Source organism: Meles meles, chromosome 13 (assembly GCF_922984935.1).
Source record: "Meles meles chromosome 13, mMelMel3.1 paternal haplotype, whole genome shotgun sequence".
Taxonomy (NCBI): Eukaryota; Metazoa; Chordata; class Mammalia; order Carnivora; family Mustelidae; genus Meles; species Meles meles.
This window is the reverse complement of record NC_060078.1, coordinates 14,278,005-14,295,229: the sequence shown is the minus strand read 5'-3', so window position 1 is coordinate 14,295,229 and position 17,225 is coordinate 14,278,005. Positions and strand designations below refer to the sequence as shown.

At 41.0% G+C, this 17,225-nt stretch overlaps 1 protein-coding gene across 2 annotated transcripts in view; it reads right to left on the bottom strand.

Annotated features, from left to right (window-relative positions):
- PRKG1 (protein kinase cGMP-dependent 1) overlaps positions 1-17,225 on the bottom strand; it is a 1,275,046-nt gene that overhangs the window by 709,217 nt on the left and 548,604 nt on the right. The gene's annotated exons all lie outside the window — the stretch shown is intronic.

The window sequence follows — 17,225 nt, the reverse complement described above, 5'->3', positions numbered from 1 at the left end:
CACTTAACAACTGAGCCACCCAGGCACCCCACTGAGCCCCTATTTAAAATATGTTGATGAAGTGGGGCACTTCAGCAGCTCCCTGGGTTAAGCCTCGGACTCTTGATTTTGGCTCAGGTCATGATCTCAGGGTCCTGGGATGGAGCCTCATATGGGGCTCTGTGCCCGGCAGACAACCTACTTGTCCCTCTCCCTCTGCTCCTTTCCCCACTTGCTCTAATAAACACATAAAATCTTTAAAATAAAATATTTCGAGGAGGTGAATGAATTCACCCAGTTGTTTTGACTGATGTCTTTTATGATGTACTAAACATGAGTACACATGAACATTTTCATATGCTCGGTTGCCCTGCTTTGATCAAGCTAGACACTTTCAGGTTTAAAGCCTCTTGAACTTACAGGAATCACTTATTCTCTACCCAAGTACACGTCCTGGATGAATATAAAACTGGTCTGGAATGATCAATATTGTTCTCAGGTGCCCTACTGGTAGAGACAAGACTTCTGAATCCGAAACACGCGATCTGAGCCACGTGATTTGTACACATATAGGAACTGAGCTTGTCTTGACTTACAAGCAGATTTGTGGACAGAGGACAAGGGAAAAGCTTTTTTAAATGTAGAATGAAAATGCATCTGGGGAGTGCCCAGGCAGTCATTCTAGCCATGAGAGAAATTTTGTTTTGAGGAGCAGAGGTGAAAACTTTGATAAAAAAATAACATGAGATTTCTGTTGAAGGGCCCAAAGTTCTGGGTTGAGAATATAAAATGCATTCTTTATACATAAGGAACCTCGGAGGTTTAGGAATCCTCAAAAAGCACAGGGTGCCATCAAAGGTTTCACACCAGAGATAAACTGAGTTTAAAGAACATGTTTTAATTATTAAAAGACCACACTTCCTAAAATAAAGTATTTTAAAATATAAGGTGTTGCCTTAATTTCAATGATGACCAATTACATTTCTACACCTATGTTTTAAGCCGGCTTAAGAGCACACATAGCATGTCTAGAATTAAAAGGATTATCTACGGGGCACCTGGGTGGCTCAGTGGATTTAAGCCTCTGCCTTCAGCTCAGGTCTTGATCCCAGGGTCCTGGGATCCAGCCCCTCAACAGGTTCTTTGCTCAGCAGGGAGCCTGTTTCCTCCTCTCTCTGCCTGCCTCTCTGCCTACTAGTGAACTGTCTGCCAAATAAATAAATAAATAAAATATTTTTAAAAAAAAGGATTATTTACAAAAGAGGGTACCCTACAGTAAAAATGAGTATGAATCAGTTTAGGGTACCCTACAGTAAAAATGAGAATGAATCAGTTTAGTTGTTAAATATCAACTGAACTGAAAAACGAAATTTCAGGAGCTGACAGCCTGTTTTTTGGGGCTGTTTTCCAAGAAGTCCAAGGACTTCTTGGTCCTTCAGAAAACAAATGAAAGAAATATTATTTTGTGTGCTTATGTGCACAGCATACACACATATACAGATGTCCATACTAATTCCTACATTTTAATGGCATTATGACACTACATTATGACACTATATTACCATGTCTTAAAGGGACAGCATATGGATAAACTATATCTTAAAATAAACACATGACAAATTTGGCTGAAGGGACGCCTGGGTAGCTCAGTTGGTTAAGCATCTGCCTTTGGCTCAGGTCATGATCCCAGGGTCCTGGGATCAAGTCCTGCATCAGGCTCCTTGCTCGGTGGAGAGCCTGCCACTCTGCCTGCTTGTGCTCTCTCTGACAAATAAATAAAATCTTGAAAAAATATCAGGCTATTTACTTCACAAAGAGCAGTTATGAAATACACTGGTGAAGGTCTAAAGGAAAACAAATATATGTGTATGTATATATAATATATATAAATATAAAATATATATTTAACATATATGTTTATATACTAAATAAATATATATTTAATATTTATATATTACATTATGTGTGTGTGTGTGTGTGTGTGTGTGTGTGTGTAGAGAGAGAGCTGCAAATCAGAGAGCATAGAAAAGAATAGTTTAACCACTGAGTTTCTGAGCACATACAAGAGTGTTATTATGTAGCTTCTATTAAGGTAAATGACGGCCAGGCAGCTAAAGCCTATCACTATGCTAATTTAAAATCGAAATAAAACAAAAAAACAAAAACTCCATTTGATATAAAGGAAACCAACAGTGAAATCTCATTGATTTGAGATGCTAAATGTCATCATAAAGTCACTTTTTCTTGCAACCATTATCAGTTTGCTATCGATCACCTAGGATATGCCTGTGACATTTAAGAATCCTGTAGAATGGAGCTATAAAGAGACTCATCTGCACATACATTTGGAAAATGACAAGCCTAATCACAATTTCTTAAGTCTAATTTCCTATGACAGAACTCGTTACACAGATTTTCATTTTGGCAACTACATAAGAAAAGGATTCTGATAAATTATTTTGTTCTTGTGCTTCTGCTTAAAGTTTTTTGTCACTGCAACTTCTCTGAGAGATCAAATTCCTCTATATATTCTGCTGAAGCATATGCCCCAGAAAGTCATACACCAAGGAAGACCAGCTATCTAGGAAAATGGCTAGTTATTAAGAGAACTGCAGGGAACTTCTCCCACAACACATTCATTACTCACAGCAGGCCCCAAGACTATAACCCATTACATAACTGCAATGATGAGAATAAAAGAAAATCAATTAAAATACAGGTGGGGTTTAGTTTCAAGAAAATTGCTGAATTTGATCTTTATCCATCCAAGCAGCTTGCCTGCGGAGGGGAGAAGGATGCCATGTGTATTTTAAGTAGATTTTACACAATATTCCGTTTATTGAGTTTTTATGAGGCATTTAGGTGTACTGAGACCCATTTACAGACCTATCAAGGGCAAAGTCATCAAGGAAATGTGACAAGTATCTGCCAATAGGAAATAAAGAGGGCACCACTGAAGTCGAAATGCAAATTAAGGGAAGATTGTTTTTAAAAGTTTGCAAAATACTATGTGCTTACATTTTTTTTTAAAGATTTTATTTATTTATTTGACAGAGAGAGAGATCACAAGTAGGCAGAGAGGCAGGCAGAGAGAGAGAGAGAGGGAAGCAGGCTCCCTTCTGAGCAGAGAGCCCGATGTGGGACTCGATCCCAGGACCCTGAGATCATGACCTGAGCCAAAGGCAGCGGCTTAACCCACTGAGCCACCCAGGCGCCCCTGTGCTTACATTTTTAAGAATGTTTCCGTTAGCAAACTCAACACCCAAAGAACAAACAATCCAATCAAGAAATGGGCAGAGGACATGAACAGACATTTCTGCAAAGAAGACATCCAGATGGCCAACAGACACATGAAAAAGTGCTCCACGTCACTCGGCATCAGGGAAATACAAATCAAAACCACAATGAGATATCACCTCACACCAGTCAGAATGGCTAAAATTAACAAGTCAGGAAATGACAGATGCTGGCGAGGATGTGGAGAAAGGGGAACCCTCCTCCACTGTTGGTGGGAATGCAAGCTGGTGCAACCACTCTGGAAAACAGCATGGAGGTTCCTCAAAATGTTGAAAATAGAACTACCCTATGACCCAGCAATTGCACTACTGGGTATTTACCCTAAAGATACAAACATAGTGATCCGAAGGGGCACGTGTACCCGAATGTTTATAGCAGCAATGTCTACAATAGCCAGACTATGGAAAGAACCTAGATGTCCATCAACAGATGAATGGATAAAGAAGATGTGGTATATATACACAATGGAATACTATGCAGCCATCAAAAGAAATGAAATCTTGCCATTTGCGACGACGTGGATGGAACTAGAGCGTATCATGCTTAATGAAATAAGTCAATCGGAGAAAGACAACTATCATATGATCTCCCTGATATGAGGACATGGAGAAGCAACATGGGGGGGTAGGGGGATAGGAGAAGAGTAAATGAAACAAGATGGGATTGGGAGGGAGACAAACCATAAATGACTCTTAATCTCACAAAACAAACTGGGGGTTGCTGGGGGGAGGTGGGATTGGGAGAGGGGGAGCGGGCTATGGACATTGGGGAGGGGAGGCGAACCATAAGAGACTATGGACTCTGAAAAACAACCTGAGGGTTTTGAAGGGTCAGGGGTGGGAGGTTGGGGCAACCTGAGGGTTTTGAAGGGTCAGGGGTGGGAGGTTGGGGGAACAGGTGGTGGGTAATGGGGAGGGCACGTTTTGCATGGAGCACTGGGTGTTGTGCAAAAAGAATGAATACTGTTACACTGAAAAAATAAATAAAATGAAAAAAAAAAAAAAGAATGTTTCCGTGCGTGACACGAGGAACACATGACGCAGCTACATCGTCACCATTCATAATCTAGCAGGATGGTTTATAAAGACTGTCAGAGAAGGAACTGAAAGGGCACCAGTACTTAGAATACAGATCCCGTGAAGGTAGCTCTCCAAGTCCCTGGAGACTTCCTAACTGGGCTAAAGCTTCCTCCTCTCAATGCTGCTTTGAAGGACAACTTCTAGACCCATCTCTGCATTAGCCACCTTCTTCAGAACACTTTTGCCTGTTCCTGTCCCCGCTCAGCTGTGGCAGGAAACAGCGGGCTCAGAGCCTGAGTATGTCTTTTCCATGGGGCGTCCACCATCCCTGAGACCCCGAGCGGTACAGATCTGAGCTACTAGTACAGAAATGCAACACTCTTGGTGGCGGCTTCTTCGAGCTATGCCATCGTCCGGAAAACATTTGGTGACATCCACGTAAGCTTTAAGTCAAGCATGTAGTGGGAAGAAAACACGGAGACTCACTGCTCTATTTACAGGGTCACCTACCTGGACGTTGTGTAAGATCACTCTACAGTTTGCAAACATCCTCCCCATATGGCTGAAGAACAGTGCATCTGTATCAGTTAAAATGTTGCTAGCCATTTGCATCTATGCAGATCCTATTAACCAGTGGCAGGAATAGAAGTTTCCCTCACTGAGCTCACCTCCTTAGTTCCATCTTTCAAGGCTTTTCTTTTCTTCTTCTTTTTTTTTAATCGAAAGACTTTTTTTTGTAAGATTTCATTTATTTATTTGACAGACAGAGATCACAAGTAGGCAGAGAGGCAGGCAGAGAGAGAGCGGAAAGCAGGCTCTCTGCTCAGCAGGGGCTCGATCCCAGGACCCTGGGATCATGACCTGAGCCGATGAGCCACCCAGGTGCCCTTTCAAGGCTTTTCAACTCTGTGTTGTTTCATAGCTGGTATTAGGGATCAATGCACTCATCACCTTGACATGAAGGCTGTCAGGCAGGGCAGAGCCAAGTTCAAAACCCTGTTACTTAACACTAAAGGACAGCTCTCCAGCTTCACTGAGGCTGACACTGACCTGCAGAAGATGCCACACAGTATGATATTAAGTACCTGACTCAGGAATTAAGAACAACGGAAGTCAACACCAGCTGTGTCACTACCGTGTGTGTGTGTGTGTGTGTGTGTGTGTGTGTGTGTGGTGGTGTGGGTAGGATGTGTAGCATTAAGTAAGACACTCAATCTCCAAATTCCCATTTTGTCATCTACGAAAGAACAAATCACAGATATATGAGTGTTTGCAAGGTCCCGTGCAATTATGTGATCTAATATCCCTGTAATAACATAGATGTGGAAACAGGCTCAGGAAGGGTCCCACTGATTGATCAAGTCCATTCATCTCCCCCCAACCACCCTTTTTTAAGATCGGCGAAGATGGAAGACAATTACTAAGATAAAGATGGTGGGTTACAGTCATTTGCTATGGTTGGGAACAGACTCAACACTCCAGCATTCCTGAATCCTGTCTGCAAACCTCTCAGAGCCTCAGAGTTCTCAGGAAAAACAAAGGGAATAATAACTCCGAGGTACGAGTGCCAGTGAGATGAGCCAGATGGTCGCATGTGAAGCACTTGACCCTGTGCCTCGGAGGCACTGAGCGATTTGGACATTTGAGCCACTGTTGTAGTTTTCTCGGTGCGGACTTTCCACTCTCTTCCTCTCCTACCTCCTTTCTACCTCCATCTCCTACACTCTCTTCCTACCTCCATCTGGTCCACCCCAAGAGCATTTTCTGGGAAGACTTAGGGGAACGTCACATAATGTTTCAACAGGGAAAATGCTCTGTGCTTATACAGAAACAGGACGCTGTCGAATATGTCAGATGAAGAGTTTCAAAAGGAGAGTTGTCTCATTTGTCCCCTAAACCGACTCTGTGATTACTAATGAAGACTCGGAGTTGACCAGGGTCATGAGGCTGGTGTGTTTCAGGTGGGACAGAACAAGCCAAAGCCACAGAAGTTTCGGCAGGATAATCATTATCAGTAAAATGCTTATACAAGTTTGTTATGGTGAAGAAATTTTAATAAGAATTATCCTACATGTTTAATTTTAATAAGAATTATCCTACATGTTAGATTCATAAAGGAAAAAATATTTAAAAAATATTTTAAAAATACAAGTTAGCATGAGCTGAAGGGGACTTGGTTATCAGTTAAATGACATTTCTGAGCAAAGTGAAGATTAATTTATCGCCCCCCCCAAAAAAAGGTGGCGGGGGAGGCTTAATGCCTTCTTTTTTTCCAGAAATAAAACTTCATTCCCCTTTTTATGCATTTGAAAAGAACACTGTGAAAACTATGGGTAATCAATACAAATAATATTAAGCAATATAATACAGTATCAGAACTTTAAACCAAATGACAAACTTCACTGATTTTATTTGACTATTACCTATTTTCTTTATTGCTTTTCCTATTCCCTTAATATAATGTATCTTAAACCTCTGAATGGTAATCACAGATTTATTTGGTAAGAGATCCCAAAAGGATAGCATAAACAACCTGATATTGATCCATGAACACAGGATCTAAGAACTAGTTTGCTCATTCAGCGGTCTGCAGTCTGTCCTTTAATATAAGCACCCCTAGAAAACTACTATATCAGCAAAATTAAAGAGAAATATAGATCCAAGCAATAATCATGATTGCTTAAAAATCTAAAAGCCTAAGTATTCTAACTGTGAAGTTTCTCTTTATACCTAGCATATATGTGTGTATATATATATATAATACCATACTTACATATAAAATCAACCTATCCATCTATCTCATTTATTGAAATGAATAAGGGGTCAACTTGAGGAGCTGTCATAGCTAAAGATACTATATCATTACACATTGATTGTCCCTAGTATTGTGTTCTTGGCCAATATAACATTATGCATACTCAGCACCTTGAAAATTTTCAGTTGACTTGATGGAGATGTTAATAGTCTCCATTGATGTGAATGTGAAGGCTTTATAATCTCATGAAAGAGAAGTAGCCATTATATAACATGTCCACATTCAAAAGTCGCCTGCTTTAAAGCTAATGAGATCATACCATAAAAGTCTAGACAAATCATTGGCTTCCAGACACCCCTGATGGAACTCGATCACAGTTTACTCCCCAGAGGATTCAGCAACATGTCCAATTCGTACACACCCCAGGATCCCAGCCTGACATGTTTAATGGATGCCTAGAGTTACAGCAGAGGACCCTCTTGGTCCCCACCTTTGAGCCAGGTGACAAAACATTCATCTGGTTCTGTAAGTGAGAAAACACACACTTCTCTCTTGGGTTACTAAGGAACAGATCTGCAACAAAAATGGACTTCACAGAAATAAAGCCAGTCTTGGGGAGGGACACAGAAATAATTGTTAGAAATAACTGAACACTAGTTAAGTCTCTTTTTATATGCCTGAAATAATTTGACTGATTTTATGGAACTGTGGTAGCATTATAGACAGGGGACTATTAAGATTTCAGATAATGAACAGCCAGTCAAAAATCACTTACTTAGATGGATATGTTTGAAGGACACTAAAAAATCCTTTAGTTATTCTGAGACTATGATGTTTTGACCCTACCCCTCTGATGGAAGTGGACACCTTCTACCACCAAAATACGGTCATGATAATCAGTGTCAAACCACAGTAGATTACGTTCTTAAAAGGAACTCATTAGAATACTTAAACTGGCTTGGTTATCTGAGCTGCTGAGGGCTTCAGAAGTAGGACAAATCTTGAGATAATAATTAAGGTCAGTCTACAGCTCCAAGTGGTTCACAGAGATGTACCAACTTTTAACACTAACCTAGCAAAGATGACTGAAATTCCTTCCTTAAAAGACAGTTTTGCTTCATGCCCAAGCTTCTTAGAGGATTTTAGCATGCACATCTCAGGGTCCTGAGATCAAGTCCCATGTGGGGCTCCACGTTCAGTGAGTCTGCTTGAGATTCTCTCTCCCTTTCCCTCTGTCCCTCCCTTCATCTCAAATAAATAAATGGATCTTTACAAAATAAACAAATAAAAACACAAACAGAGTGATTTAAAGTTAACACTAAATAAACAATCACATTTCTAATTTAATGATACTGTACAAGTAAAGGCAATCAAAAATGGATAAAACTAATTATCTCTATAACGCAACATTAGAACAATCTGCATCACCTAGTTTTTCCGTTTTAATAAACTAAAAGCACATTTGCTTCCACTTATATATGTATATACAAACACATAATATCTATTTGATAGAGTGGCTGTGAAAAAAAACATAATTACTGAAATATAGAGATAATTCGTTTTATCTAAGTCAGAAAAAAGTGATACACACTGACATTTCTATAACACCAGCAGCCTAATTTAATAGGAGATAAAAACTGAACTCTTAAATTTTAAAATTACCTAATGGCTGCAGAAGATCAGATCAACTAATTCTTTTTTTCTTCTCTTTTCTCTCCCTACGAGCTGGACATTATCACAGAAAAGTATGAAGGGAACTGGCCGTCCTTTTCACGGTTAGGGATGCCAGATGCCAATTAGGCTTATGGGTTTTTAACATCATGCCTCAGTCAGGTATGGTAGGGTTTCCAGACATTCATCATCTTGCTTGTCCTTGGCAGCCAGTTCATTTCAACATCAAACTAGCCCTCGATTAGATCTGTGCGAGAGCCCAGCGCTGTGCTTCATGTCATACATTACACATTTCCATCTCTATTGCAGTCAGCTAATTGTGTTATACAGCTGCAAATACTTGGGATGGTTATGTTTTGCCCTGAACACACACAAAAAGAAAATGCTCCTTCTTTGTCCTCTGGTTAAAAATTATACTTGGGATTGAAGGTATCTGGACAGATGCATGATGGTCTGAAGAGGTTTTCATTCTTCCCCAAAAAGCATTGCAAAGATCAGCATGGGGGCTGTGTTACATGGGAAGTCCTGAATCTCAGTCTTAGCTTTGACAGTAACTAGATGCTCACTGGCAGACAAACGATTTACCCTAATATGTAGCTTTCTCATTTCAAAACAGGGAGACATTGACGCAGGATGTTTTCATACACTTGAGGAGCTTAAAACTAAGTTTAATCTGCCTCTGGATGCGAGAAACTGATGTGAAACTTGCAAATACATCAGGGGTTCTCAAGCTGGGCTAGTCCTGCCCATCACCTGAGGGGGTTTAAATACTATTTGTTCCTGGAATTCAGCTCCTAACAATTAAAGACTTCCTGTGGCATCGACCCAGGCCTTGATAGGTCTTAAAACCTCCCTGAATAATTCTAATACGCAGTGGGGGAGAGAGGTCTGGTCCCAGGGTCATTCTCAACAACAGCTCCTGCTCCAACCAGAACCCAGAGTGATAGGGATGCACGATCACAGCTTTATTTCCTAATTCATTCAGTAATCATTGATTATGTGCCTCTGAGGTGTTGTACGACATGTTAGGCACAAGAGATGAAAAGATTAAAAACAATGCCAAGCCTTGCCAAGAAGAAACCTGATTTCCACCTGTATTTCTAATGTTCTGTGACTGTTACCTAGATGGTAACACGATGTAGATCTAGCCCCTACTGGTCACTATCCAGCATTCCAGATCCAAAGATAGTGGCAAAGCTCAGTCCCTCTACTCTGTGGGTGGGGCTCTTTATTCTGAGGGGTTTGGGTTTGGTTTTGTGTTCCAGATAGATTTTATTTTAATAAGGGATATTGGCATATGCCATTGCAACAAAGTACAAAATGCACAAATGCTTAGTATTTATTTACTATTATTATTATTTTATTTATAAGGAGGTTCCGTGCCCTGCATGGAGCCCAACATGGGGCTTGAACTCATGACCCTGAGATCAAGACTGAACTGAGATCAAGAGTCAGAAGGTCTCTCTCTCTCTCTTGAAAAATAAAATATATATAATAAAATAAAATAAGTGTCAGACACTTAACTGACTGAGCCACCCAGGCACTCCTACAATTTAATTTTTAAGATTGGGCAAAATCACCAGAAAGAGGTTCTAAATTGGGTTGATAAGAGGGTTTTGCAACCCCATTATTACACTTTTTAGCTTATTTCTTACAAAAGAATCTGAACAATGGTATCCCCCAAATCAAAAGGAAAAACAGCTCCATGTAAAAGCCAGAAGCAGAGGCATATAATATACATGGTCAGACCACGAGAGCAAGTTCAGTTTTGTTCATCTCGACTCTTAGTTTTGCATTTGCTGCCATAATTTCTCCTGCCATTATTCCTTAGGACAACTGTCATTTAATTAGCTGTGCATGTTTCAGTATTGAGAGCTGTGATAAAGCACATTCCATTGTTAACTATCACTTTCCCTGAACTCTGACAAATAAAGTGGTCGTTCCTCAAAAACTCGCCTGCTCGTGTTAGAGGACCGTGTCTGGGCCGAGGACTGCCTTGTCATAGTCACCTCGGCATCCTTTATGGTCTTTCCGACTCTGCTTTTTTCAAGATCATTAACATCATCCCTTAAGTGATTGAAAGCCTACCATTCTGTTTACTTCCTGTACATGAGCGATTTGCCTTTCAGATCACCTAAGAAATTTCTAACACAGTATTTTCTGAATGGGATGAGGATGACAGGTGTCATGGAGAGAACAATGGGATCGAGTTCCAGGAACAGCTTTGCCATGGAGTTTCCTTCTGTTAGTGAAGTGGGGCCCCAGGGCCTAATCCGAAGGACCGGGCACGGGTCCAAACAAGGATTCTGGGACAAAGGGATCTGCGTGTCTCTCACAAGAATAAGAACTCCAGCTTCACCTGGGACAGAAGAGGTGTTGAAGTTCTCTGGGCACAAAAAAATAATAATAAAACCAGCTTTGTTTATTAAGTGACACAAGAAATATTAAGTCTCTAGGCAATGCATTTACTGGTGAGTGTTTCTTCGCGTAGATGCGCTGGGACACTAACTCAAGGTCCTCCTGACAAATACCTCACAGTGACCCAGAGGAAGGGTCCCCGGGAAAGAAGCAATGTTTGGCTGGAGTATCAAACAGGTGTCACAAGACCGCCAGTTAGAAAGAGACCTAGGCGGGGTGAGGACAGCCTGGGTGGCTCAGTTGATTATACATCTGCCTTGGGCTCCGGTCATGATCCTGGGGTCCTGGGATCCAGCCCTGCATCAGGCTCCCTGCGCCATGGGGAGTCTGCCTCTCCCTCTCCCTCTGCTGCTCCCCTGCTCATGCTCTCTCTCCCTCTCTGATAAATAAATAAATAAAATATTAAAGCAAAAAAAGAAAAAAAGAAAGAAAGAAAAGAAAGAGTGCTGGGTCCGGAGTTTGCCCTCCTGCCACGGCCACCAGTCTGATGTGTGATCTTGAGCATAACACTTAATCTCAGAGATTTCTGTTTTCTATTTGGTCTAGGATTCTTAATTTTCCAAAACAAAGCCACAGTTCCAGCCTTGGCCCACATCAGTACCAAGTACTCTGTGAATTGGACAAATCAAAAGCACATTTACAATCTTTTTTTTTCCCCAAAATCTTCAATTTCAAACCTTCTGTTGCTTTTTGATCTTTATCAAATTTACATTTTTTCTTTAGTTTTTAGATTTTACTTTTCTCCTTTCCCTTTTTTATTTTCTTTCTTTCTTTCTTTTTTAATATTATTTATTTATTTGTTTGACAGACAGAGATCACAAGTGGGCAGAGAGGCAGTCAGAGAGAGAGGGGGAAGCAGGCTCCCTGCTGAGCAGAGAGCCGGATGCGGGGCTCCATCCCAGGATTCTGGGATCACGATCTGAGCCGAAGGCAGAGGCTTTAACCCACTGAGCCACCCAGGCGCCCCTCCCTTTTTTATTTTCTTGCTTGTTGCCTTTTCAAGGAAGCTTCTGCCCTTTAAAAGCTTACGTAATTGCTGAGAACCGAGAGAGAGAAAAAGAGTTTCTCATACCAGACACTGATTTATTCAGATGCTTTAAAGTTTTGTTTGATGTGAATTAGGGCGTAAGATGCAAAACATTTAAAATCGAATTTATTCTGTCTTTCTTTCCCTCCTTTTAAGAAATGACTCACCTATGTTGTAATTTGTGCAGTCGGTTTGGTAAGCTTTCAGTATCATTGTTGCTGTATCTTGATACACTGTTTTTTTTTTAACAATTCTACCATTTAATTTCCACCTAAAAATGTTTCTTTTCAAAATGAAAAAATAATTCTTGAGATAATTTCATGTGAAAAAGACATGACAGGAGTTAAAAGGTTCATTCACAGAAAAAAATAACGGAATATCGGACATGCTAATAAGGTTATCTTTGACCAATGTTGTTCATTTTCCTTCTATTTTCTGTACTTTTCCAGCACTTTATAGCACCCATAGATTTTTATAATTTTTTATAAGAAAAGCTATTCTATCTTTCCTTTTTTGTTAGGATTTATTTGAGAGAGAGAGAGCACATGAACCTGAGTGAGGGAAGGGCCAGAGGGAGAGAATGGGAGAATTTCAAGCAGACTCCCCACTAAGTATGGAGCTCAATGTGGGGCTCGAACTCAAGACCCTGAGATCATGACCTGAGCTGAAATCAAGAGTCAGATGCTTAATGGACTGAACCCTCCAGATCCCCCTCTACCTTTTCTTAAACATTGTAGAGATTCCAGGAATAGATTAGGTACCTAAAAAGAAAGAGTTAAGGGGAAACGTATAATCATGTTTATTTATTTAAACAAATTTCTAGGATGCAGCAGACATCATAGATAATGACCAACTCTCAAGCTGTAGAAAGCACCACAAGGTCCATGAAAAAGCAGGCCCTTGTTAACACACGGTGTAGAGTCAGTCAGATCCCAGCCTCTAGAAGATCAAAAGCCTAAGAAATAGTTCCTGACTTTAAAGACCTGCTGATTCATTCTGGAGATGAGAAGGGATTAGAAAATACAACCTTCCCGGTGTGACACAGGCTTGGAGGGCTGTGTGTGTGCAGAGGATGGTTTATTCGTGAGGAGTTGGTCCTGACAAGCTCAGGGAAGGAGGAGACACTCGTCTGGTATCTGAAAAAGCAAGGGGGCCATCCAGGTGGAGACGTGCAGCCAGAAAATGAGGACGGCACGGGAGGCCCAGGGAGGGGTGAACTGGGAGGGTTGCTCAGGTACCAGCGTAAGTTTGAAAGGTCAAACCAAGAAGTTTCTAATCAAAGGCAGGCGACTTGTTTTGAATTTACTCTTCCCCATTGCTGCTCGCTCGCAGACGCACAAAGCACATCTGACAGGAGTCCCGTGCCCCACAGGTGCGTGCAAGGAAGTCAGATATTTATTGGCTCATGGGAGGAGGAGGACCAAGGACACACAGTTCAGGAGAGAAGACCCACAGAGAGGCAAGGAAGATATAAATCATCCATCAGTGAACGCGTAGGAAATCAGGAACACCTTACTTTGTATTAGTGAAATAATTGCAACCTTACAGAAAATGTTACAAGGTTGGCACAGATATTTCCTATATTCTTTTCCAGATTCCCATAAGTCACAGGTCTTCTCACAGTTCGCGAGATGGGTTAGAAGGGGGTTACTGGGGAATGCCCACTCTGGAGGTGGGGCCCTGGGTGAGGAAGGCAGGCTGATGCTAAGCTTCCACACAATGGGCCAGCAAAGATGGCTGTGAACGAACATGCGTGAGGCACCCCAGCAGAGGGATGAATGCAAGAGGTCTTTCAAAGAGGAAATGTTGGGGTTCGGTGCATGGATACCATTGGAAGACACAAAGGGACATCTGCAGTACGTTCCCAGGGTAGGTGGCCAGGAGAACAGCACCATGGCAGGGATGTCTGTAGTGACCATGACCCAGATGGCAATAGAACATGTGCATGCGGAGGGGGCCAGCAGGGGGTGCTTGGAGGCAGCTGGGCCTGTTAACCTTCAGCTTCTCAGTCCACACCTTCCTCCCAACCTTCTCTTCCACTTAAGCTTTTTCTGTTCCTTCCCTCTATCAGCTGCTAGCCCTGTCTCCTCTCTCCTTTGACATCCTCTTCCCTATCCATTAGATCTTGCATCATTTATCATAATGGTCATAAAATAGGGGAAAAGGGGGTGGTTTTTTTGTTTTGTTTGGGGGTAAGGGGAAGAGGAAGAGAGAATCCCAAGGAGACCCCCCACTGAACACGGAGCCCACCTTGGGGCTCCATCCCAGGACTATGAGATCAGGACCTGAGCAGAAATCAAGTGACAGACACTTCACCAAGGCACCCCATGAGGCGCTTTATAAAATGCAGAATGACCACACATGGAATAAAATACTTCATGGAATTTTAAAAATATGTCCATTATGTGCTGTCAGAATAAGTAATTCCAATTCCACTGCAGAGTGAAAAAGCAGAAAGTAATTCCTCTGCAAATCCGAGCAAAATCCCCAGATTTTTCCTCACCTTGGGCAGCCCTTCTTAATTAAGCTTTACTATGCATCAGGATCAACCAACAGATTTGTTAAGACAAAGAGATTGCTTGCTTTGCCCCAAGAATTTCAGATTCAGTAGGTTTGAGGTGGAGTTCAAAGACTGGCATTTCTAACAAATTCTCAGGTGCTTCTGATGCTGCTGGTCAGCGACCACACTTTGAGAACCACTGCCATACAGCGTGCCAAGACACTCCATTAATTCTCTCTAGTAAGACAGGTGCATAAAACTAGGGAGGAGATGCAGATTTTTAGAAAAGGGGGTCGGGGCACCTGAGTGGCTCAGTCGGTTAGGCGTCTGATTCTTGACTTCAGCTCAGGTCATGATCTCAGGGTCCTGAGACTGGGTCCCGCATCAGGCTCCCCACTCAGTATGACTCTGCTTGAAATTCTCTCTCTCCCTCTTCCCCCCTCTCCTCTAAGGAAAAAAAAAAAAGAGGGTAGTTTACTAATTTTATTTATGCACCTTTTTTTTTTTCCATTTTATTTATTTTTTCAGCGTAACAGTATTCATTCTTTTTGCACAACACCCAGTGCTCCATGCAAAACGTGCCCTCCCCATTACCCACCACCTGTTCCCCCAACCTCCCACCCCTGACCCTTCAAAACCCTCAGGTTGTTTTTCAGAGTCCATAGTCTCTTATGGTTCGCCTCCCCTCCCCAATGTCCATAGCCCGCTCCCCCTCTCCCAATCCCACCTCCCCCCAGCAACCCCCAGTTTGTTTTGTGAGATTAAGAGTCATTTATGGTTTGTCTCCCTCCCAATCCCATCTTGTTTCATTTATTCTTCTCCTATCCCCCTACCCCCCCATGTTGCTTCTCCATGTCCTCATATCAGGGAGATCATATGATATGCACCTTTTTTTAAAATTTACATGAAGTTAATATATTAGTAAAGAGGTACAAACAATAAGAGTTAGTTTTAGAAAGGTTTATCAATAGGCTGCCTTTGACAGTTTCATCAAAGACATTTGGGTTGGGTAAAATCAACTAAAAATAAGCTAATCATAACTTGGCAATTTGTATCAGTAGGAAACAGAGATGATCCTACATAAGGGAGGAGGAGGGTGTTTAATTGTGATAGATTAATGTTTCTATGCTTAGGTCTGCTTTTGCTGTGTGAGCACAGCACACAGTTACTATCCAAAAACTACTACTAACTTCATGAGTACATTGACTTGTGCCATTTAGAAAATATGTTTGGACTTGGTCTAAATAAAGTGGATTGACTAAGCACATTGACCTTCAAGTCACAAAGTTTCCAAAACAGTCCCTGACCCTGCCAAGGAAAACTCAGGTATTTTCTGTGATAATTCATATTCAAATAAAAGGCACATCAATTATTGTAATAAATAATGACAAAAATCAGGTAGCCATTTTCTTGCACATTGTCCACATAATGTGGATTTGTAGACCTATGTGTAACAAAGTCAACAACCAACTATTCAAACCAACTTTTATATTTTGAATCAAACCTAAACATGCAATATGTATCACCAGGTTTCCTTAGATCAAATTAGACATTCACTCCTTTGTTAGTTAAAAAATAAATAAATAAAATTGCTCCCTCTCTCTTTTGGCTATTTTATTGAATAATCATGACCATGATTTTATTGGGAAGGGTGGAACAGCTTTCCATTTTTACTTTTACCCACTATAAATACTGACAGTTTCTCATTATGCAAAATAATCTGTATTTAATTAACAATTAGCTTTGAAATTGAGTTTGTAGGCTTATTGATCACTTATTTTAATTTTTAGAAACATGGCTATGCTCACACACACACTAATAAACAAATAAACCAACACAGTTACAATTTTAATTGGGCATTGGAAATTCTTTCCAATGATCTCTTTTTTTGTTCAGTCTGTAAGGGGTTTGATAAACCTGCTGGGATTTCAGCCGTCTGCTTGTAGCCTTGATTCAATGTCCTGAGACCAAGGTCTTTGGCCTCCCAACACAGATTTTACCCAGTAATGAGCTTTAGGAAAGAAGATCTGAGTTTGAATTATGATTTTTCCTTCCTATGGCGCTATGATTTTGGATGAACAATTTCCCGTTTCTTGCCGTTCCACCTCTCACCCCTCATCTGGGAAATTACAGGTCTGAGCTAGCTAATGCTGATAGCACTTTTACCTTCCTAACTCGAAGGCAGCACAAATATTCCACAACCATTTTTCAGCTATGCCATAGAGGTCTTCACCCACAGCTGGAAGCTATGCTGGTAAAGAAATGAGAAGTTCCAATTCAGGATAAATTAAGGGTTTTCAGCCTTTCTTTAAAGACGTATGGATAGATACACTTGGCTTCAGAATATACAGTACATGATTTGATAAAATACTCAGTTTGCTAGAGATAGCGGTATGTTGCTGGTAAAAAGTTCAACAACTGGCTTTAAAAATAAACAAACTATGAGTTGCCATATTTGCTGGGGTTTTGTTTGTTTGTTTGTTTTGTTTTGTTTTTTTGGTCATAAATACTCCTACCATGGCTAATTTCAAGCTTCCAATACAAAATCACTGAACACTG